This window comes from Heterocephalus glaber, unplaced genomic scaffold (genome assembly GCF_053883595.1).
Source record: "Heterocephalus glaber isolate CG9 unplaced genomic scaffold, H.glaber_assembly_v1.0 deba00001465, whole genome shotgun sequence".
NCBI classification, from domain to species: domain Eukaryota; kingdom Metazoa; phylum Chordata; class Mammalia; order Rodentia; family Bathyergidae; genus Heterocephalus; species Heterocephalus glaber.
The window spans coordinates 22,205,360-22,229,876 of NW_028258312.1; the positions used below are offsets into that span (position 1 = coordinate 22,205,360).

At 37.8% G+C, this 24,517-nt stretch overlaps 1 long non-coding RNA gene across 1 annotated transcript in view; it reads right to left on the reverse strand.

The window, feature by feature from the left end:
• The window catches only part of LOC147826605 (uncharacterized), a 249,695-nt gene that overhangs the window by 61,041 nt on the left and 164,137 nt on the right, over positions 1 to 24,517 (reverse strand). The gene's annotated exons all lie outside the window — the stretch shown is intronic.

A 24,517-nucleotide genomic window follows, 5' to 3' on the forward strand; every position in this document is an offset into this window, starting at 1 on the left:
TCTCCATTGCTAAGGGCCATATGATGTTAAAAGACAATTTCTTCTTTGGTCAGTGTCAGGTATAAGAGGGAATTTAGGGTTAGGATTCAAGATAAACCTAAGAACCCCACAGCAGTTAAAAGTGAGACAAGTACTTTATGCTCCCTATTTTGTTAAGGGCAAGGGAAGCTCCTTTGTAAGTGGAATAGGTCTAATGTAAATATGCACATTGTTCAGATTAGCTGACAAGCCATAAATAGAGAGAAAAATTATGAAAGAGAAGCCATCAAGAATGGACCTGAGAAGAATAAGAAATGAAATTAGACTTGTGACTTTTTGTTGTTCTTCTAAAGATTTGGTATTGTGGTGGTGTAATGAACTGAATGTTTATTTCTTTCCCAAAATTCATATGTTGAAGCCCCAATCCTTGATATGATGGCATGTGGAGAAAAGGTATTTGGGTGAGAATCAAGTTTAAATGTCATGAAGATGGAAAACGTAGGATTGGATTAAGGTTTTTATAAGAAGAGACCAGAGCTTCCTCTTTCTTTCATGTAGAGATACAGCAATAAACAGCCAGGGAAAGGTCCCTCATGGCACAGTGAGGCCCTCCTTTTCCAACGGAATATGTTCCAAGGCCTCCATCGAATGCCCCAAACCAAGACTAGTTCTGAAACCTGTATTACTGCTTTTTCCTTTACATACATTTCTATCATAAAGTTTAATTTATAATGGGTGTGTAACATATGCATAACAACTAGTAAGAAAATTGAACAATTCCAACAATATATTGCTTTAAAAGTTATTTAAAATCTATGAGCTTCTTATTTATGGCATTTTCCATTTAATAGTTTCATACTTCAGTTGAGCAGAGATAACTGAGATGGTAGAAAGTGAACTACAGGTAGGAGGGCACTATTGTACCTGGATCTTGGATTCCCCAGCCTCTAGAACAATGAGAAAAACATTTGTGGATCAAGCCCCCACCCTATAGTATTTTGTTATAACAGCTCCAGCTGACATAGGCAGGTGGGTTATATCCAGAGAGGTGTACACATTTCAATTCCTCTCATTTAACTTCTGAACAAAAGAAGAGCAACATCAACACTGCTCATGAGACATTAGACTCTTACTTGTCATTTCTGTTCGCACAAAATTTACTGAGAGCCAGACTGTCCCATCGTGGGCTGTCCTCAGTTCAAAACTCCTGCCACCCAAGTCACATGACATGCAAGACAGTCACTGGCAGAGGAGTCCACTCTACACCTGCACCCGGGCACCCTGGCCCCCAGAAGCCTGTGGTCTTGGAGCTGCTCAGTCCCAACATCCGCATGTCATTTGTGAGAGCTGTGTGCCTTCTCGCCTACTCTACCTCACAGATTGAGACTTTTACTCAGTAAGTTAGACGTCTTTTCCTTTTATGCAACATGTCTCCAGGGAATCAATTACTTTCTTACTACAGTTGGCTTCGCGCTTGTCCTCCCAACAACCTGACTTTCCTCCTGGCAGCCACCAGCTACTGCTGACCTCAGTTCTTCAATGTCTTTGAGTGTCCCCTGCAACCCCACCCCTTCCCCAGACCAATCTTGCCCTCTCCCCCACCCCCACAGTGTCACTTGCGTGGTGCCCTCACACTCTGAGGAAACTGTCAGATCTTTCTTCAATGCTCAGCTTGTCCTGTTATTTCCCCAAGTAGCTCCTTTCAGTGACTCACACCCAAACTCTCAATGCTTCCTCAGTCTGCACACAAATTCCCCCAATTTGGGATCCAGTTTGTTTCTAACTCTAACTCTAACACTTCCTGTCTCCCAGCTTAACTCTCGCCCATATCAAAGTCCTTGAAGCCTTTACACTCACACACACACACACACACCTCCACACACACACTGTAGCTCTGTGACCCCCTTCCTCCAGGGTGTCCCTCAGCTCCTGTCCCACCCCACTGTGGCTCTGCTCTCCCCAGGAAGAGCTCATTGGCCATGCTCTCTGTGATGATGATACTTCCCAACCCGCTCCCACCGAGATCAGATCGGGATATCAGCCCCCAGTCACTCTAACGCTGCTCTTACCATGTGGAATTTCAGTTAATGGTTAACGGTTCTATGGAACTTATTAAGAGTGGGAACTGAGTGGCTTGGATCTCCATAGTCCACCACCTAAGATATGATTTGGCTCTCAACAGCTTCCCCCAAAGTTCCGGTGTAAGATCTTCAACTCACTTTCCAGAGGCAAATGTACTGTTATCAAAAGGCTACATAGTAATCATCTAAAGTGGAAATTGCATTCAGGAAATGTGCAAAAACATCCAACAACCTATGTAAGAAGTCTTCTGTGTTTCTAGACTATCATAAAAGACAAATGTTCATGCCTTTAATCTAGAGATCTGCTCTGTGAGAATCATGAGATCTAGCACAATGCTCTTTATTCACTACAAGAGTAATCTGACCTAAAAAAAAAAAAGTTTCTAACTAACATATTTCTTGCTACCCTAAATACACCATTTGCACACCCAACATTCAACTCTCTCACTAGCTTTCCACTCTGCCACAGCTCTTCTTGCCCTTTGTGGCAGGTGTGATAGCAGCTTTTTATTCCTGCCCGTATTTCTGTCATATTCCTGGAAGTGCCAAGCCCCTTGCCTCTGCCTGGTTGATGAATAGCTCTGTAGACCTGTCACATCTCCTGCAAGTCTTCCCTTTGTTGAAAGAACTTGGGACTCCATCCATGGTGCTCCTGCCATAGCAGCATCAGCTGCAAAAGGAAGCAGGAGAGCCTGCCCCCTGGGACTTTCTGCAGACAGCAGCAGCAATAGGGCTCATTAGACAGAGGATGGGCCAGCCAGGAGCAACCTGTGCTTGACCTGAGCTGAAATTTCCAGCTTAACTCAACCCTGTGGAAGCAGTTGTGGATTAGAGAGGCCCAGCTGGAGACAAGAACCCGCACTCGTATAAAAGCTTCTGTGAACTTCCAGTCCAATTCACTTGATAAAAATAATGTGGTTAAAACCTAATTATGCTTGGTTTGCAAAATCCAGAGGCATTAAGGAGTTATTAAAATAACCTTCACTTTATCATTTCTGAGATTATTTGTTCCAGCAATTCTAGCCACATTCAATGCTGCCAGTGTACTCTTTCTAATAAGTGAGACAGTATATTCCACTGCTTGAATACTGAAGTAGCTCACATATTCCTGTAGATAAAGCAATCTTCTCTACTTAGCATGGGTACCAACAAGCTCCTGTAATGTCTCCTCCTACTGTACTTTTATATGCACCCCTTAACCGGAGTGTGAGCAGCCAGAACCTCTGATAAAGTCCACACACCTTCCATCTCTGTCCCTCTGTGGTTCTGAGTGAGCTCTGCTAGGAGGCAAAGCACCTAGAACATACCACCGATCTGACATCCCTTCCTCTATACACTAACGGTCTGCTGTTGGTTTGCATCTGCCACAGGGGTATGAATTATTTGCTGACAAAAAACTTTGTAGTACTTGATAGCATCTCATTAAATGTTGGTTGAATGAATGCATGAAGAACAATGAGAAAACATTCGCTGAAGTTAACTTGTTGTTGAATATTGCAGCAATTAAATGTCATTGTGGTCCGAAGCAGAGAGGACCCATCTGAAGACTACTTTTTGGGTAGTCATTCTTACAAAATAGATAAAAGAAAATAACTTCTGCACAAATAGCAGTTTTGCCCTTAAATAATGATTCACCTCAGAGATTCTTCAAAGAGTAAGAACTTCTAGAGCATGCAAGGGTTTCCAATGATTAAGTACTAGACAGGAAGACTAGGAGGAAGAGAATTTTAACAGGAAAATTCAACACCTATTGAAAATGAACTAAATGAAAAGCACAGGCAAATGACAAAATATGCCTCAGAAAGGTTAACTGGGGAAATATGATTCAATTTACATGCTTGATTTCCATACATTTCAAAAAACACTTCATTGTTTTAAAAAAAATCAATTGTGCCAAATTTCCCAGAAGAATTTTCCTATGTGTACTCCTCCAGCTGAGACTTATGATGTGATAGTTTTCCCTTTGTGTATATTAGTTAAACCGAAATAATCTAGTCTTGGATCTGTTTTTAAAACAAGGTTGTAATGTACTTAAGACCCTAGACTCTGTCTTGTTCACAATGTCTCACCCAGACTCAACCAGGAGCTGCCCTCTAGCAGATGTTCTCAGTTTCCCGAACTATACTCTATTATTGTTCCATTTAATATGTGAAACCTACTAGACCAGAGATTGCTCCCTTCAGAGGGCCTGTTTTGATACATAAGACGTACTTTGTATCTCAGAATCCAAAACTCATGCCATATACCTAAAAATACCCCAGATTTGGAAGTCTTGATTTTCTGTCTCCTCCAGCTCTTAGAGGAGTCCTGGAAATTTCCTCACATGGAGTCATCCCCTCCAGTCCTGATCACTGTAGAAACTGAAGCCATCTCATCATTAGATTTAAGGATCAAATTCCATACTCTGATATTTTAAGTATTGAATATAAAACATCAAATCAAATTCAAAGTCAAATAACTTATAATATACCATTCAATCCTAAAAATATAGATCCAATGTAATGCAATGCAAAATTTGTAGATCACTATATATTTTTTAACATCCCAGTGTGAAGACTAATGTGAAATATCACCTATTGGGGGCATTAGCAAAGCACAGAGAGAAAGCATCCCATGGTGGCTGCCTCAGGGGATCAAACCATCTCCAACCCATTTCAGATTCCTACTTATGAAACTGTGGGTGGTAACAATCTGGATTCATTTTTTGTTTAAATCTTTCATAGATGCAACATCTGTCAAACAGCCAACACTCCTGACCCAGTTGTATTGAGTAAGCCCTACAGATTATTTGTCAAACCAATTCAGTAACCCAATATTTGTTTCTTTATTTTAAAATTTAATTGGTATGCAAATAGGCCAACAAGACAGCATTTGTGCTGGATACAGTTGTCACTTCAGATTCAGGGAATGCTCATTATCATGCTTACAGATGTTTTTTTCCCACCTAACATCTGTCAATTGTACCTAAACCCTGGGAAGTCTACAAACCTGTGCAAACTTCTCTTGCTGTGGATCTCTCTCTCTGTTATCTGTTCCATGCACACTAATTTTGTGCATCTGAGGCCTCTGTTTGCCAGAATTATGCCTGCTTCCTAACACTTCTGCCTCCAGAGCTTTAGATTTGAAATTGAACAGACACTGAGCCAATTTATCATAGGATGACATGTGTCATATTCCTGGTATTACCAGAGGAACCCTGGTATGCGCTGTATTTATCCTTTTGTTGTCAGCATACACAAAGACAATGCAGGATAAAGAAGCTATTACATTTTTAATAACATGATACATACTTTAAAAATGGGACATTAAATACCATTGACTTCCAAATGTGGTGCTAGATCATTCTGCTTAAAACCAGAATTTCTTTGTCAAATAATCATCTGTCATTCAGGAATACATTCCATTGAAATGAGAATAACAAAACAAAAGCATTGGAATATGTTCCCTCAAAGAAAAAGGTAATGCTTTACTCAAACTAACAATTTATTTATTCCATCTAACCCATTTCCCCATAAATTCTAATAATGCCTAATGATGGCTTTATCATGAATACAATATAAATTCATATCATGTGGCTTTTGTGAATGAATATAAATATCCAAGAGCATTCTTTTTTTTTCCAAGTGCATTCTCATTGCGTCTTTCATTCACTAATATAGGTACATTTACCATCCTAATGATACAACCCTTATTGTGTTTTCTAGATCAAACATTAAGCAAACACACACAAAGACAGTAATATTTCAAGTATAAACCTAATACCCAAAAGAAAAGAAGCTTTTCATTTGAAAAAAGTTTAAAAAAACTCCAGGCTAAACTTTCAACTAGAACTGGCTGATCTCAGAGAGACCGCTTCTTGACATCTCTACAAGGATCTACCTTTTGTCAGAAACAAACCTTTGCCCATGACCAACCTGGCAATTAGGTGGTTCCTTTAATATGTAATTAATTTTGATTTCCAGGATTCCCCCAATTACTGCCTGAACACACGTTTTGCAAATATGTTCCTCAAAGCAAAGAATAACTAAACCTTAAATGCTAGCACACTTTTAATTTCATTAATGTGCAGTAGCCTGGTAAAAACTACATATGCAAAATTCAATAATGCATATATAGTATTACACAAGTACAAAGGCAAACTTCAGCTAAGGGGGTAGCCTGTCTCTCAATTCTGATGATTTGTTGGCTAGATTGAGCACAAACCTTTACTAAAAAATGCTATTCAAGGAATATTTTATGAATATTAGCATTCATTAATTATCAGAAGTATTTGTCAAAATGCAATAGTTGGACTGAGGAAACAGTTGACTAATTCAAAATGATAATTGAATAAAGTCTAATGAAAAGATATTGATTGAGAGTGGACAGGGTTAAGGAATCAAAATGGAGGGTGCAGGACCCAAATACCCATCAAATCAGGAACCCTGGACCCGAAAGGAAGGCTACAGGAACAGAAATGTTACCAGAGCCCTAGAGACTGCTGTGCCCAACAGGACTGATGGACCCAGTTACTGCCAATTCTCATCAGCACAGCAAGGAAGAAATGGATAGTGTAATTATCCCAACCACCGTGTCTTCTACCATTCAGGATCCCACCTTGCCTTCCAGTGGAAAATCCCAACTGGACCCCAGAGCTCAAAAGGTGAGCCCAGGTGAGGCCATGTCATGGAGAACGTGAACAGGTGGAAAGCACACTGGTGTGGAGGGAGAGATGGAAAATACATAGCACGTGAATTTCCCTGTCGTGGACCTTTCATCCACTGCCAAATGACATACCGCAAGGATGTGGAGAAAAAGAAAGAATGTCTTGTATCTCTGCCTACAGGATTCAGATGAACCCACCAGTGAAGTCAGACAGTCACTGTGTGTAAATGGAGTTAAAGGTAAAACTGTCATCATTTCACACATGTATATCCCCAGTGGAGACTGCCAGAGCCCCAGGTGTGTACTTACCTCTAGCAAAGGAAAAGTACAGCCGCGTGGCAAATCAAGGCTTGGGAATCCCAATGAAAACAACGTCCAGAGCAGCAGGATGAGCCCACTTCTTATAAGACTTCTTGTAAGACCATTGCTGAGAGTACGAACACATTATTCGAATGTCTCCAAAGAGAGGTGCAGAGCAACTTGTACACAGCATCTAACTCTTTAACCTAGAATTAACACCATCTGACTTCAACATCTCTTTTTCACATCTACCATGCATTTTTATTTGTTTTTTTCCTTAAATTCTTTTATTGGTATGTTTTAGGTAAACAATACATTTACACTAATCATTGGGTGGTTGTACTGAACATGATGTATCTTGGTTCTTATTTATTTCCCCATTACTTGTGCACCCTTCACCCACTCCACACTTCCCTATGAACATGGACTTTGTTTTCATTTTTTGCTTTTCTCATAATTTTTCCTTTCCCTCCTTTCCTTTCCCCTTCCAGTTCCACAGACCCTACCCTATTTGGACCTTTTCCTATTTCAAATTATCAATTATTCATTTTAATCATTTTAATTCTTATGTACACTTTCAGTTTCTCACACTAGAGAAACTATTTGGTATTTACACATGTGTCCTATTTATTTTACTTACAAGTATGGCCTCAATATGCATCCATTTAGCTATAAATGTCTCTAGTTTCTCATTCTTTATGGCTAAGTAGTACTCCATTTTATAAAAAAAAAACACATCTTCTTTATCCAGTTTCCAGTTGATGGTAATTTGGGCTGTTTCCAACCTTTAGCTATTACAAACTGTGCTGCTATAAACATGGGTGCACATATATCATTGTAGTTTGATTCTTTTAATTCTTTGGGAAAGATCCACAGCAGGGGAATAGCTGGGTGAAATGGAACCTCTATCCCTAGTTCTTTGAGGTATCTCCATACAGATTTCCACAGTGGTTGCTCCAGTCTGCACTCCCACCAAAAATGGAGAAGGATTTCTTTCTCCACACACCCCCATCAGCATTTTTTATTGGTTGATTTCTTGATAGCAGCCATTCTTTCTGGGGTGAGATGGAATCTCAGTGTTGTTTTCATCTGCATTTCTTGAATGACCAGTGATGTTGAACATTTTTTCATATATTTATTTCCTGCTTTTACTTCTTTTTCTGAGAAATGTCTGTTCATTTTGGATGCCCATTTTTGAATTGGGTCTTTCAATTTGGGGGGGTCTGATTTTTTTTCAATTCTTTATATATTCTAGATAGTAGACCTTTGTGTAAGGTACAGCTGCTAAAAATTTTTTCCCACATTGTAGGTTGTCTCTTAGCTCTGTTGGTGGTTTCTCCTGCAGTGCAGAAGCTTTTTAATAAGATGAGATCCCAGTTGTTGATTCTTTCTGCTAGCTCCCATGCTAATGAGGTTTTGTTCATAAAGTCTTTTCCTATGCCAGTGTCTTCAAGAGTTCTACCTAACTTATCTTCCAGCAAGATTAGTGTTTCTGTCTTAATATTTAGATCTTTAGTCCACTTGGATCTTAGTTTAGTGCATGGTGATAGGTATGGGTCTCATTTTAATCTTTGGCAGGTTGAAATCCAGTTTTCCAACACCATTTATTAAATAGGCTACCTTTCCTCCAATGAGGGTGGTTGGCTCCTTTGTCAAAGATGAGATGGCTGAGTATGTCTGAAGTTGTTTCTGCATCTTCTAATCTATTCCACTGATCTTTGGGGCTGTTTCTTTGCCAGTACCATGCTGTTTTTATCACAGTAGCTTTGTAGTATAGTTTCAAGTTGGGGATTGTGATACCCCCAGCCTTGTCTCTGTTGCCTAGAACTGCTTTTGCTATTCTAGGTCTCTTCTTGTTCCAAATGAATATTTGGATTGTTTTCTCTAGTTCTGTGAAGTATATTGTTGGAATTTCAGTCAGCATTGCATTAAATCTATATAGTAGTTTTGGAAGTACGGCCATTTTCACTATATTGGTTCTTCCTACCCAGGAACAAGAGATGTCTTTCCATTTTCTTATATCCTCCTCCATCTCCTTTTTCAGAGTGCTGCAGTTTTCAGTTTAGAGGTCTTTTGCTTTTTAGATTGATTCCTAGATATTTCTTTTTTTTGGATGCTATTATAAAAGGAATTGTTTCCCAAATTTCTCTCTCAGTGAGTCTGCTATTTGTGCATAAGAAGGCTATTGTTCTTTGAGTGTTGACCTTATATCTAGCTACTCTACTGAATCTGTCAATTAAGTGTAGAAGTCTTTTGGCTGAGTTTTTTGAGTCTTCTATGTAAAGTATCATATCATCAGCAAATAATGACAGTTTCACTTCTTCCTTTCCTATCTTTATTCCTTTTAGTTTTTTTCTCTCTTCTAATTTCTGTGACTAATGTTTCCAGAACTATATTGAATAGGAGTGGTGATAGTGGGCATCCTTGTCTTGTTCCTGATTTTAGCATGAAAGTTTTCACTTTTGATCATTTAGTATAGTGTTGGATGTTGGTTTTTCATAGATAGCCTTAATCAGGTTGAGATAAAGACCTTCTATTCCAATTTTCTGTAGCGTTTTTATCATGAATGGCTGCTGGATTTTGTCGAATGCCTTTTCTGCATCTATTGAGATGATCATATGGTTTTTGTCTTTGACTCTGTTAATATAGTGTATTACATTTATTGATTTACACATGTTGAACCATCCTTGCATCCCTGGGATAAATCTGACTTGGTTAGGGTGTATGATCTTCTTGATGACCCTCTGTATTCTGCTTGCCAGTGTCTTATTGAAGATTTTTGCATCTATGTTCATTAGGGAGATTGGTCTGTAGTTCTCTTTTTGAGTTGGGTCTTTCCCTGGTTTTGGAATAAAAGTAACACTTGCTTCCAGGAATGAATTTGGAAGCAATTGCTTCCCTTTCAATTTCCTTGATGAGTTTAAAGAGTAACGGTGATAGTTCTTCTTTAAATGTCTTGTAGAATTCAGCAGTGAAGCCATCAGGACCTGGGCTTTTCTTTGTTGGTAAACTTTTTATTACATTTTCAATTTCACTCATTGTTATTGGGGTGTATAGAATTTCTACATCTTCTTCATTTAACTTTGGCAATTCGTATGTATCTAGGAATCTGTCCATTTCTTCTGTGTTTTCCATTTTATTAGAGTACAGGTTCTCGAAGTAGGTATTGATGATCCCCTGGATTTCTGCTGGGTCTGTTGTTATTTCTCTCTTAGTCTCCATTGCATTGATTTCTGCTCTGATCTTTATAATTTCCTCTCTTCTATGAGCTTTGGGTTTGTTGTGCTCTTCTTTTTCTAGGAGCTTGAGGTTCTCCTGCATTAGGTTATTTATCTGAGTTCTTTCTGTTTTCCTAATATGAGGATTTATTTCTATAAATTTACCATGTAGAACTGCTTTCATTGTGTCCCATAGATTCCTGTATGTTGTACTGGCATTATTATTTACTTGTAGAAACTGTATAATTTCTTCTTTAATTTCCCCTGTGACCCATTTGTTGTTCAGAAGGGTGTTATTCAATTTCCATGTGTTTGTGGGAGTTTTGAGGTATCTTATGTTATTAATCTCCAATTTTATTGCACTATGGTCTGATAATATACAGGGAGTAACTTCAATTCTTTTACATTTACTTAGACATATCCTATGAGCTAGCATGTGGTCTATTTTGGAGAATGACCCATGTGCAGCTGAAAAGAATATGTATTCTGATTTTGTGGGGTGGAACACTCTGTAAACATCTATTAAGTCCATTTGTTCAGTAGCTTGGTTCAGGTCTAGAATTTCATTGTTAATTTTTTGTCTAGATGATCTGTCTATTTGTGATACTGGAGTATTGAGGTCCCCCGCTACAATTGTATTAGGGTTTATTTGGTTTTTCATATCCATATTTGTTTTGTATAGTTAGGAGCATTCATATTTGGTGCATATATATTTAGGATTGTCATCTCTTCCTCTTGGATTGTTTGTTCCCTTCACAAGGATGTAGTGACCATCTTTGTCTCTCTTAACTAGTTTTGGTTTGAAATCTACTTTGTCTGCAAATAAGATTGCTATGCCTGCTTTTTTCTGGGTTCCTGTCACATGGGGAACTATTTTCCATCCTTTTACTTTCAGTCTATGGATTTCCTTTTGTGTTAGGTGTGTTTCTTATATACAGCATATTGCTGGATTTTGCTTCTTAATCCATTCTGTCAGTCTATTTCTTTTGATTGGTGAATTGAGGCCATTAACATTTATAGTTATAATTGATAGATATTGACTCATCCTTGTCATGATGTTTTACTGTTGATGGCTTTTTTATTTCTTATTTTTCCCCTTTTCCCTTTAGTGTCTTACCTTGCCTGGTGGCTTCCCTCTGTTGGGTCTCATGGAGTTGTGACCTTCATTGTCTTTTTCTAGGATATTGTTTAAAATTGTTTGTAGTGTTGGTTTGGTGTTCATGAAATTTCTCAGGTGTTCTTTGTCATGGAAGTATCTAATTTCCCCATCAATTTTGAAAGATAATTTTGCAGGATACAAGAGTCTAGGTTGGAAGTTATTTTCTTTTAGGGCTTGAAATACTTCACTGAAGGCTGTCCTTGATTAGAGGGTTTGTGTTGAGACCTCTGCTGTGATTCTGATGGGCTTTCCTTTGTAGGTGATTTGTTTCTGTTCTCTAACTTCTTGTAGGATTTTGTTCTTTTGTTGGGTTTCTGGGATCTTGACTATTATATATTTAGGTGTAGATTTTTTTGATCATGGCTAGTTGAAGTTCTATATGCCTCACTTACCTGTATGTCCAATGCTCCACCTCTGTCTAGGAAATTTTCTTCTATTACTTCTGCGAGTAGTTTTTTATGTCAATTGTACTTTCTCCTGGTTTTTTGTGGACTTTTATTGATCTTATGTTATTCTTCTTTGCATCATCTAGCAGTTGCTGGATTGATTTCTCATGGTTCCTTACTATTTTTAAGAATTCTCTATTTTCATGGTCCTTAACCACAATCCTGTCTTCTGTATCTGATATTCTATCTTCAGATTCCCTTAATCTGCTCTGCATGCTTTCAATGGAGTTTTTAATCTCCTGACTATCTGTTTGAATCTGTTCCATGGATTCCATTTCTTTCTTATGTTGGGCATTCATGGCTTCCAGCATATTTCTGAGCTCATCTATTTTTTTATCTCTTTCTGTTCTAGAGCCTCTAATCATGTCTTTCACTCTGCTCACCATCTCTGTAGTTATCTGGGGGATTATTTCTGTTTTGAATTTTCCTAGAGCCTCATTCATCTGTTTCGTTACTTCCTGTGCTATCAGTTCAGTGTGTCCATGTGGTTGATTATTGGACTTTTCCTCCTCGTTTCCCCCAGAATTTGCCTTTTGTGGGGTGGAAGTCTGAGTTTGTGGCTTACTTAAATGTCTTCTCATTTTTGTTTTTGCCACTGTCCTTGGTTTAGTTCCTGGGTTGATACTTTGAAGTTGCTCATTGTAAGTATCTTTGTTGATGTATTTAGAACCCTCATGGAATGATTGCTTCTCAGAGGTGTTTTCCAGATAGATATAGCTGGTCTTTAGGTTTTGAGTCTCTAATGGCTCTGAGGCTGTCTCATTTTCATTATACCAGGTAGGACTACTGAGTAGATCAATCACAACACCTTAGCCCAAGTGATACAATCAGCAACACAATAGCATCATGTACCTCTTAGAAAATGACAGTTTGTGGCAGTTATTAATCTATCACCTTTAACTGTATGAATTAGATCAAAATCAAGGACCAACTCAACATATGTTTATAGTGAATAAACTCTTCAATATAGCAACTTTACCCTTTGGAATGGGGGGTTAGAAGGAGTTGGAGAGGGAGGGATAGGTAAGTAGAAGGATAGGGGAAGGTTAGCTGTGAGGCCTGAGGACACAGGTAAGAGAAGGAAAGAGAAGAAAAGAAAAATAAAGAAGAAATATGAATTAGGGCCAGAACAGGAACACAAAGGGAGATGAAGAACAATGTGGGACAGCAAGGGGATGAAGGAGAGAGAGAGAGAAAGAAAAGAGAAAAGGAAGAAAGAAGAGAAAAATAAAAATTTTTAAAAAGTAGAAAAAGAAAAAATTTAAAAATAAGAGCAAAAACATAGTAGTAATTTTGAAAATAACAAATAAAACATAAAAGTGAAGGAACTCCTCCAGGATATATCCCTGCTATCACAATAGACAACATGGGCAGCAGTGTGCAGTTATAAGTCAATGAGTCTCAGTAAACCAGTCATAGACCCATGAGATTCAGGCAGATTTCTGGCTCCAAGTCCCAAGTTGAGCTCCCTGTCCTCCTGAAGGGTTGAACCTTGCATGGTTCTACTGCAGTTTCCAGCTTCCTTTCCCCTGAATATAGTCCAGGTTCCAATGGGAGGTGATGATCCCTCCACCTTACCAAGTATGGTGGTCTGGTGTGCCTTTATTGCAGGGATTCTCTTCCCTTTTCCAGTGGGCTTCAGTTTTCATCAGTGAGCCCGAGAGAGGCCCTCTCTTTGTTGTTCACTTCTGCAGCTCAGGACAATGGCCTTTATGTCCCCCTGTGCCTCTATAGTGTGGAACCAGGTAACTGCACATCCACGAGGCCAGAGGATGGGGGGCCCTCTGTTGTTGTAGGCACCCACTCGGCTCTGCAGGTGGCTGGTGCATGTGCCCAGAGTGTCCTCACTGCCTCCTGGTCACAAGTGGGAATTACCATGCATTTTTAAAAACACTTTCATTAAGAAATTTCCATCCTAGGTGCTTAATTGGGTATTTTCACATGCATTACATTGACTAATTCTCACAACATGAATTTTATTGTATATGATCATCAGAGGCTCTGAGAAATGAAGTTGCCTCCCTGAGCCTACAGAGCTGTGACTGAAACCTATGTCCCCTGTCTGTGGTCTCTACTTCGAGCCACAACTCTCTCATGCAGCAGCTAGGATGATCCAGACATGCTTTCTTATGTAAGTAGCTTGTGCAATTGCAGAAGTCTGTATAGCTCATACTCCAACCCATAAAATACCATTTCTACTTGACAAGATTACTGAAATTCATGGAATTGCATACCTACCACTATGAAGGCAATAGGATTACAAAAATGAATAATCGTAGAATCTCTACAGCTAAACAGTGCTTTTCTTGTAGTAGATGGAAACTATTTTTGAACAAGTGTTCATGGGAAATCCTTCTCCAGGCAAAGTGAAGTCTCTCTCACTCTGATCTTCAGCAGGAGAGGGATATAACTGGTACTAACTTTCAGGGTCTTGTGTCCTCCACCATCTCAATAACTAGACAATGTTCAATCTAATCTCAGTATATCACTCAGTGAAACTTTTCACATTCCTCACTCAAGGTAAGCATTTTACCATGGCCCTACAAACATTCAGTGCCCATAAATTCCTGCACACTAAGCGAAGTTCAGAAATAACTGGTGGGTAAAAACACACAATTCCTCTCCAAGAACCCTTCTGACAATGTTATAGATTATTGGAATATGTAGACACAGAAATAGGCATTTGTAAGGTAGTATTGTAAATCTTATAATTTTAAAACAAGAATTTCTTGTTTGCTTCTATAATTCCATAAAAGGAGTCAGAGAGCTTTAGGATGAAGCTTGTATGTTCTACCATCCTTACCAAGTACAATGCATCATACTGTGGGGCAGCAAGTGACAAATTAGTGAACACAGCCAATGGCCTCAAATCTTTAATGGCCCTGATGTACTGTCTTTAAATTAAATTCTATCTCAATTCTGTTATAAAGAAAATAAAACTGTTTTCCATAAGACAAAAAAAAATCATATGCTTTATATTTTAATAATTTTATTTCTAATCTATAAAATCTGTAAAGTCCAACAGATATTTCTATGTTTTCTTTAATATGTGTTTCTTGGAAACATCAAATTTGATGACAGGTCTTGAAAGTTCAGGAGGTCAAAGTTTCTATGCTTTCTTGGTGGATGAGGACAATGTATCAATTATACGTATGTCAATATTTACAGACAAATAAAACTCAGTAAAACTCACTATCTTTTCCAAAAAGCATAAAAAAGCACATTTTGAACCCCATATTCCTATTGGTATCATAGAATCTAAATGAGTCAAATTAAGTTGAAGTCTAATATTCTTAACTTCATTTACTCCATGTAGATGAACAGTTAGCATATTCCGACTTGTAAGCAATGATTTTCAGTCATTAAGCTGCAAAATCACTTCTTTCTGCAAGGATGTACTGAGCCAGAAACAACAGGAATGCTTATTTGTATTATATGTGCATAAACGTATCAACTCTGAAAGGATTAACTTGTGGCTCAATAAAGGAGAAATTCATTACACCAATCAACACCGAATAACTAGAACTAAACAAGATGCATCTGTCTAAGTTGAAATGAAATTTATTTCAGTACTGCTGCAGCCTAAAACAAACCATAAAATGAAATCATCACATTGTACCAGGGAATTCTGCATAAACAGTCTGATAGATTCAAACACCTTAGAGCTGCATGTACACCAGCCTCTCTGCCTGTATGAAAAATGGGAGATCAATGGGTACTGATGAGCAGTATTTAAATGAATTTCTAAATGACTATAATAAAAAATTTAGTTGACTCAACCCCTGCTGTTCTGGGCTGTAATGTTATGAGCTCTATTTACCTGAAAGCATGTATGCCTATTAGACTTGGCAGGAGTTTCTCAACCTTGCTATTAAGTAAAATATCTACTTAAAATGAACCGAGCACCAGGCTGTGTCAAGTCTGGCACTTCAGGCTTGGATAAAGCACCACACAACTTCATGTATGTGATGCAAATAGCAGAAGAATAAATCATTGTAGCTTTTCTTCACTTTCTCTGTGAGCTAAATTTTGTTGATAAAATCTGGCTGACATTGGTAGAATACAGCAAGCTGATGATCACAGATATCAGTTATCAAAGGAGGAGATTCAGAACTCAATACCAGTCAGACATAACATACTGCAAGCTGCTGGGAACCAACTTCATTACAATTAAACAGTGGAATCAAGTCATGCAAATGAACAGAAAATCAGAGGCAGAAGATGATCAAGTGTAGGGAACAGGGAAAGGGGACGTAACTAGGACCTCTGCAGCAAGTTCTAGTCTTCTGCGAGCCACGGCAGCACAAGCAAAATTACCTTATTATACAGGAAAGGCAGAAAAATGAGACTTTGAGAAGAAGCTGAGCTTTGGGCCAGATCAGTGCTGCTCTGGGCAGCAAAGATGAAAGACCCCAGCTTACCACACCTTTTATCCGGTACATCAGGAGAAACAGATGTAACAAATGACTTTCAGAGAGTTCAGTACATCGGGATAAATAAAGTGTAACAATCCAAGAACAATGAGGAACTGAGTAGATGAAGATTTTGTTCCTCCCAGAATGTCTTCAGCTGGTGTAATCTTGTCCTGAAGCATCACAGCATCACCAGATCATTGAAGTCTCAGTTGTGACCGGGGCCCAAAATGGAATTATGTCTCAAAATGCCATAGCTGGCCTGTAGGCAGGAGAACTAGGCCTAATCAAATGGTTTTTCTCTAAAATTATGTACCATTCCTCCCAACAATCAAGGTCCAATAGGTCAGAGTAGGTGAAGAGTTGGTAATGACAAGGGTTAAAGCAAAGCTCAGGCATAATGGCACATACCTGTGATCCCAGCACTCGGAAGCTGAGGCAGGAGGATCACTCTCTGTGAGTTCAAGGCCAGCCTGGGCTGCATAGTGAGTTCAAGGCCAACCTGAACTACATAGTGAGATCCTCTCTCAAAAAGAAAAAAATAGAGATTAGACTGAGTTTGCCATGTAATAGCACCACAGAATATTGAAAGTACAAATGCTTATTAGGCTACAATAGGGGAAAAATCAGTCCATAATTGATAATGTAACAAACCAAAAATCCTGTAATCAAACCAGAAAACCTTGCAAAAAGAAAAAAATTACAGAGAATGAGTAGAAACTACTGTATCAAAATTCTTTACAGCACAAAGCTTATTCATAAGGTGTAGTGGATAAAGTAGTGGTCAACTTGGAACATGCAGCTGCACTGAATCAGCACGGTGTGGGCGTGGAAGACCCAACCTGAGGATTGTTGCCAACGGCATAAAAAGAGAACTAAAGGAGAAGATTGTGGACTGTTGATTTTCTAGGGGAAGCTTGCTGCAGATGGTTTTCCTGATGTGAATGTGGCTGTTCTCATTGTCGAAGGAGGAGCTCAGGGCCTCACTGTCCCTGGGAATGGCTTCTGTTCTCATCGGGGAGCCCTGATCTTCACCATGAGCATCACTTTCTGGCTCCATTGTGGATCCCTCAGCTTGGCGGCACAAATCCTTCACCCCACCAGTGCAGGTTTTCTAACTTCTACCACTGGCCTTTGGGCCTTCCTGTTGTAGCTCCTCTATATGGGCAAGCATGAGACATTGCTGTGAGCTCTAGGCCTCTGGCTGGACTCATGCATGACTTTGCTATGGCATCCAGATCCTTGGCTGAATTCTTTGGGTCTCTAGGGTGCAGCTAGATCTTTTACACTCCTCTGCATTTGACTTTTCAGGTGACTATAATCCTATAAAATATGTGTCCTGTATTAAATAATTTCCCTTCCAAAAACCCTGACTACACCATAGGCCAACTCATTCCTATAACATTAAGGAAATTAAATATTACAATTACAGGACATGTGTGAAAGAATGCGGTGTACATTATCTAAAATGTATCAAAGTAGAAATCTGAATTTTATTTTTAAAAATACATCTGTACAATAACTTTCACACCTTCTGGAGGCCAAGAAAAATCTGTGTCACTAATGAAGAAAAGAGAGAAATTTGTAAGACATTAGTCTTGCCTTTCTCATCAACAGAAATCAAATCAGGTTAGAAAGAAGAATTTGAAAATGATATGAAATACAGCTAAAAATTGTTTACAAAGACAAGAGCCAACAATGTAATAGAATGATATATATTAAAAGGATTTATAAACTATATAATGCACTCCAGTACTGGTTTTAAGTAGACCAACAAATAGAAAGAAGAAGCAAGAAATAAATAACTCTCATAGCATGGATTTCAAAAGACCAAGGAGAAAAAAAGTTGAAATGGATGAATTCTACCCTAGGAGAAAAGTCATTGTCAAAGATAAAATTTCATTTTTGTAGAGAATCACATTAATTAACCAGATTTAGTCATTCTGCATTGTGGCTCATAAATATTTACAATTATTATTCATCAATTAAAAATAAAGAGATACAAAAAAGATAGAAAATCATAGATTAAAAACAAGGGTAAATCTATATTTTATATTTCCATGACAACCCTAATGTATATTTGTGACAATGTAATTTATTAAAAGTGCTAATTTTATAATAATATCCTCAATGCATTATACAATAGAAAGTTACTTTGATTACCTAATCAGGAACTAAGGCCAAAGAAGTATAATAGTAAGATTGAGTCATCCGTGGAATACATAAACTAAAGAAATGGAAGTTCAGAGAATAATGGAGCCTAAAATAAAGAGTATTTGATTAATCTGATAATGCTATGAATAAAAGGGAAAATGTTAAGAAATTTGTCTTCATAATAAAATCTCGTATCTATTCAAAATGCAACCAGTGGTTCTTAATAACCTCAACTTTACTAAATTTTATTCAAAGAAATATACTCTCACAACCTTAAAAAGTTAAAATGACTTAATTTACTTATTAATTATTAAATTATTTATTATTTATTAAATAATATGTATTTATTAAATTAGTTTTGTTCCTTCCAAACAGTGTCTTGCCCTCTACATTGGATTGTCATTCTCACTCAGCATATTCCTCTCTCTGAGGCTAAGCTGTCTTGTCATTCCTTGGTAACCAACCAAGGTTTGCCTCAACACCAGAATATGTTCGGTTCAATGTTGCTTTCGAAGACGAAAAGTGTTTGACTTGATTTATTGAAGTTATCGCATCAGAAATACATGGGATCTTCAGATCAGATTTCTATAAATGTCTTAAAATTGTTATTAAAGTGACATCCACAAAAATAATGTTTATGTTAATTTTTATGTGGTGAATATCAGGATTCTTTTTTGTTCCCATTAACTTTATTAGTACATTTTAGGAATAAAATACAGTTATATTCATCATTGGGATCTTGTACCATTACATGAGTATCTTAGCTCTTATTTTTTCCCCTTCCCCTGTCCTCCCTTCACCCCCTCCACCGTTCCCTATTTGCAAAGACTGTTTCCAGTTTTTTCCTTTTCTCATATTTTTTCTTTTCCTTTCTTTCCTTTCACCTACCCCTCCTGCTTCCCCTGCTCCTTTAGACCTTTTCTTCCTAGGAAACAATATCAATTATACATTTTTTAAATTACCATATCAAGATCTAGAAGACATTACCACAGATTTACAGAATTTAAAAGGATATAGAAAGCATATTGCAAAAATCTTTTTTGAAATAAATTTGACAACTTCTAAGAAGTACCTTGGAAGAAAAATTAATGAAACTCACTCTGGAGGAAATATAAAATTTGAATAGCACCTATTAAAGAAAGTATAATCCTAGCTTGAAAACCTACCTATATGACAACAGGCTCATATACATTTTAACTGATAAATTATATCAAACATTTAAAGCAGAAAAAAGAAGGAACACTTCTCCCCTCATTTTCAGAAATCAACATTGTGCTAATACTAAAACGGGATAAAGATAATAGAAGAAAAAGTATGAACATAGATAGAAATTTGTTTAACAAAACAAACTATTAGAAGTCAGATCTGACAGTATATGGAAAGTGGTTTTATCATAGGGAGGGCAGTGTTGGTTCAGCATTGGAAGATCCACCCCCAAAAGTCATCATTTTAACAGAGGAAAGGAAAAAGCCATATGATCCTGTCACTAGTTGGAGAAAAAGTATTGGACTAAATTCTACAGCTGTTCATGGTAAAAGCTATCAGGAGGCTAGAAGTAGAACATAAACTTCTCAACAGATCAAAAACATGTACTCCATACTTCCAGCAAAAATGCCTTATATGAACGGAGAAGATACAATGCTTTCTCCCTAAGGTGGGGAACAAGGGCAGATATGCCTACTCTTCATCTGTCCATTAAACTTTGAAACATATGTCCAAACCAAAATAGTCTGGCAATAAAATGACACAACTAGGATAGGATTGGCAAGGTAGAAGCAAAATCTTTATATGTAGATGAAATGATCATCTACATTGAAAAAACTAAGAAATCTCTAGGAGTCCCTAGAACTTGTATTTGAATTTAGCAGGATTAGAAAACACAATGCATATATAAAAATTCAGGTCTATGTATACTTGCTATAAATGAAGAATTAGATATTGAAATTTAAATGTTATGCAGGAGTACAAAGGACCTAGAAAAGTAAAAAGAAAAAAAAAAACAGTGTTGGAAGACATTTAGTACAAAATTTTAAGACTTCCTCTAAAGCTACAGTAATCAAGGCAGTGTTGGTGTAAAGAAAGATATACAGATCATTGGAAAAAAACAGAATCTACAAATAGAACCACACATATATGGCCCACTGAGTTTTGAAATATTATTTAACCTTCACATTTTAGAGAATATAAACTCAATTCAAGAGCAGAAGAAAAGATAGTGTTTTCAGCAAATGGCACTAGAACACCTGGCATCTATATATAAAAAAAATTAACCTCAACCCTATATTTAAATACATAAAAATAACTTGAGGGGCTGGGGATTTAGCTCAGTGGTTCCACCACCTGCCTTGCAAGCACAAGGACCCGAGTTCAATCCCCGGTACAAAAAAAAAAAAAAAACTTGAAAGGATCTGTGAACCTAAATATGAAAGACTAAAACTATAAAACTTTAAGAAATTATAAGGGAAAGTGTTTATGAATTTAGGGGAGGCAAGAACTTCCTAGGATACAAAAAACATGATGTATAAAAGAAAAAAACTGATAAATGAGATTCCATCAAAATTTAGAAATTCAAATGACATCTTCAAAATGAAAAGTAGTACTCAAACAGACCACATTTACAATGCATATAACCTATGACCAAAATATCTAAAGAAATCTTGCCGCTCATTAATAGACAAGCCAATTAAAAAGTAGACAGAAGATGATAAATAGATCCCGCTGCTCCCGGCCCAGAGATAGGGGCTTCTGAGCCATCCCACTGCTCCTGGTCCAGAGGAAGGGGCTTCCCGGCCACCATCCCTGCTGACACTCGCAGCCCAGAGGAAAGGGCTTTTGGGCAGCTGTCTGTTCCACTGCTCCCAGCCCAGAGGAGGTGCTTTCTGGCCACCATCCCTCCCACTGCTCCCAGCCCATGTCCCACCTCTCCCAGCACAGAGGAGGTAAGCTACAGTGCCCCTCCCAGTCAAAATGAGAAGACACATAAATAAGTCTCAAAACCAGACTTTCAGATCACCTACAGCAACCCCAAAGGGAAATGAGATGGAACACTCTGATACTCAACCACTTGGACTCACTGAACTGGCAACAAAAGGGGATCTGGAAAAAAGGAAATCAGAAATAATTTCTCAGATAACAGCAGAGATTGTGCTCATAGTGCAAGACATGATTAATAAATCTAAAGAGGAGCTGAGAAACACGATGGAATCCCAACATAGGAATCAAATGGAAACCAAAAAACAGATGCAAATAAATTTCCAGGAGATGAAAAACTCCACTGAAAGTCTACACAGCAGAATAAGCCAATGTGAGGACAGAATTTCAGATAGAGAAGATAAGATTGCAATTAGTGACCAGGAAAAGAAAAATTGCTTCAAAATTATAAGGGAACATGAGAAATCAATCCAGCAGCTGATAGACAATGCAAAGAAGAATAACATAAGACTGATTGGAGTCAATGACGAAACAGGAGAGAGTGAAGATGACTTAAACTCTTCACAGAAGTGATGGCAGAAAACTTCCCAAGCAGGGGAAAAGAATTTAACATACAGATAAGTGAGGCATATAGGACTCCAAATAACCTTGATCAAAAAAAATCTACACATAGACATCTAAGTGTTAAGATTCCAGAAACTCAACAGAAGAACAAAGTTCTACAAGCAGTTAGAGAAAAGAAACAAACCACATACAAAGGAAAGCCCATCAGAATCACAGCAGACTTCTCAACACAAACCATCAAGGCAAGAAGACCTTGGAGTGACATATTCCAAGCCCTAAAAGAAAACAGCCTCCAACCCAGATTGATGTACCCTGCAAAACTATCTTTCAAAATTGATGGAGAAATAAGATACTTTCATGACAAAGAGCACCTTAAGAACTTCGTAAATACCAAACCAGCACTCCAAAGAATTTTACACAATATCCTAGGAACAGACATTGAGGATCACAACCCCAGGAAGCAAAGCCGAATGAACCCATCTGGCATGACAAGAAATTAAATGTAAAGGGGGAGAACACAACAAAAAGAAAAAGTCACAGCAATAATAAGTCAATATGTTTCAGTTATATCCATCAACATTAATGGTCTCAGTTCACCAATCAAAAGAAATAGACTGGCAGAATGGGTCAAGAAGCAAAATCCAACAGAATGCTGCATACCAGAAACACACTTAATTCAAAAGGAAACTCATAGACTGAAAATTAAAGGGTGGAAAACAATACTCCATGTGACGGGAACCCAAAAAAAAGCAAGAGTAGCTATCCACTTTGCAGACCAAGTGGATTTCAAACCCACAATGATTAAGAGAGACAAAGAAGGACACTATATCCTTGTAAAGGGAACAATCCAACAGAAAGAGATTACAATCATAAATATCTATGCACCAAACACTAGTGCACCCAACTATATAAAACAAATACTAATGGACATGAAAAGTCATATATGCACTAATACAATTGTAGTGGGGAACCTCAACACCCCACTGTCACAAATAGATAGAACAACTAGACAAAAAATAAGTAATGAAATGCTAGAACTCAATCGAATTCTTGAACAAATGAATTTAACAGATGTTTAGAGTCTTCCACCCCACAAAATCAGAAAACACATTTTTCTCAGCTACACCTGGGTCCTTCTCCAAAATAGACCACATACTCACACATAGAACATGTTTAAGTAAGCACAAAGGAATTGAAGTTATCCCCTGTATTTTATCAGACCGTAGTGCGATGAAATTGGAGATCCATAGCAAAAGAAACTGGAAAAATTTCATAAACACGTGGAAATTGAACAACATACTTCTGAATAACCAGTGGGTCAGAGAGGAAATTAAAGAAGAAATCAGACAGTTCCTTCAATTAAATGACAATGACAATACAACATATTAGAATCTATGGGACACAATGAAAGCAGTCTTACAAGGGAAATTCATAGCAGTGAATACACATATTAGGAAAACAGAAGGAGCCTAATTAAACAACCTGATGCTGCACCTCAAGCTTCTAGAAAAAGAAGAGCAGAACAACCCCAGAGCTCATATAAGGGAGGAAGTTATAAAGATCAGAGGAGAAATCAATGCAATGGAGACTAAGAGAACAATACAAAAAATCAATGAAGCCAAGAGTTGGTTCTTCAAAAGAATCAACAAAATTGACAAACCCTTAGCCAACCTTGTCAGAAAAAGGAAAGAAAAGGCCCAAATCCATGCAATTAGGAATGAAAAGGGTGAAATGACAACAGACCCAGCAGAAATCCAGAGGATCATCAATACCTACTTCCAGAACCTGTATGCCAATAAGACGGAAAACACAGAAGAAATGGACAGATTCCTGGATACATACGAATTAACAAAGTTGAAGAAGACCTAAAAATTCTAAACAACCCAATATCAACCAATGAAATTGAAAATGTAATTAAAAACTTATCAACTAAGAAAAGCCCAGGCCCTTATGGCTTCACTATTGAATTCTACAAGACATTTAGAGAGGAACTACTGCCACTACTGTTTAAACTCTTCACTGAAATTGAAAGGGAAGCAATACTCCCAAATTCATTCCTGGAAGCAAGCATCACCTTGATCCCCAAAGCAGAGAAAGACCCAATGGAAAAAGAGAACTATAGGCCAATCTCACTAATGAACATAGATGCAAAAATCCTTAATAAGATACTGGCAAATAGAATGCAGAAGATCATCAAGGAGATCATACACCCTGATCAAGTGGGATTCATCCCAGGGATGCAGGGATGGTTCAACATATGCAAATCAATCAATGTAATACACTATATCAATAGAGATTCAATGCAATTCCAATTGGGATCCCAGCAGCATACTTCAAAGACCTTGAGAAAACAATCCAAAAATTCATTTGGAACTAGAAGAGACCCAGAATAGCAAAAGAAATTCTAGGTAACAGAGACATGGCAGGGGGTATCACAATCCTCAACCTGCAACTATACTACAAAGCTACTGTGATAAAAACAGCATGGTATTCTTTACTGACTTCCCATCTGAGATAATGAAAGCCAGAAAACAATGGAGTGACCGCTTTAATGTGCAGAAAGAAATTAACTGGTAAGCTGCAATTTTACACACTACAAAAAATATCCATAAGTGTAGAAGCGAAAATT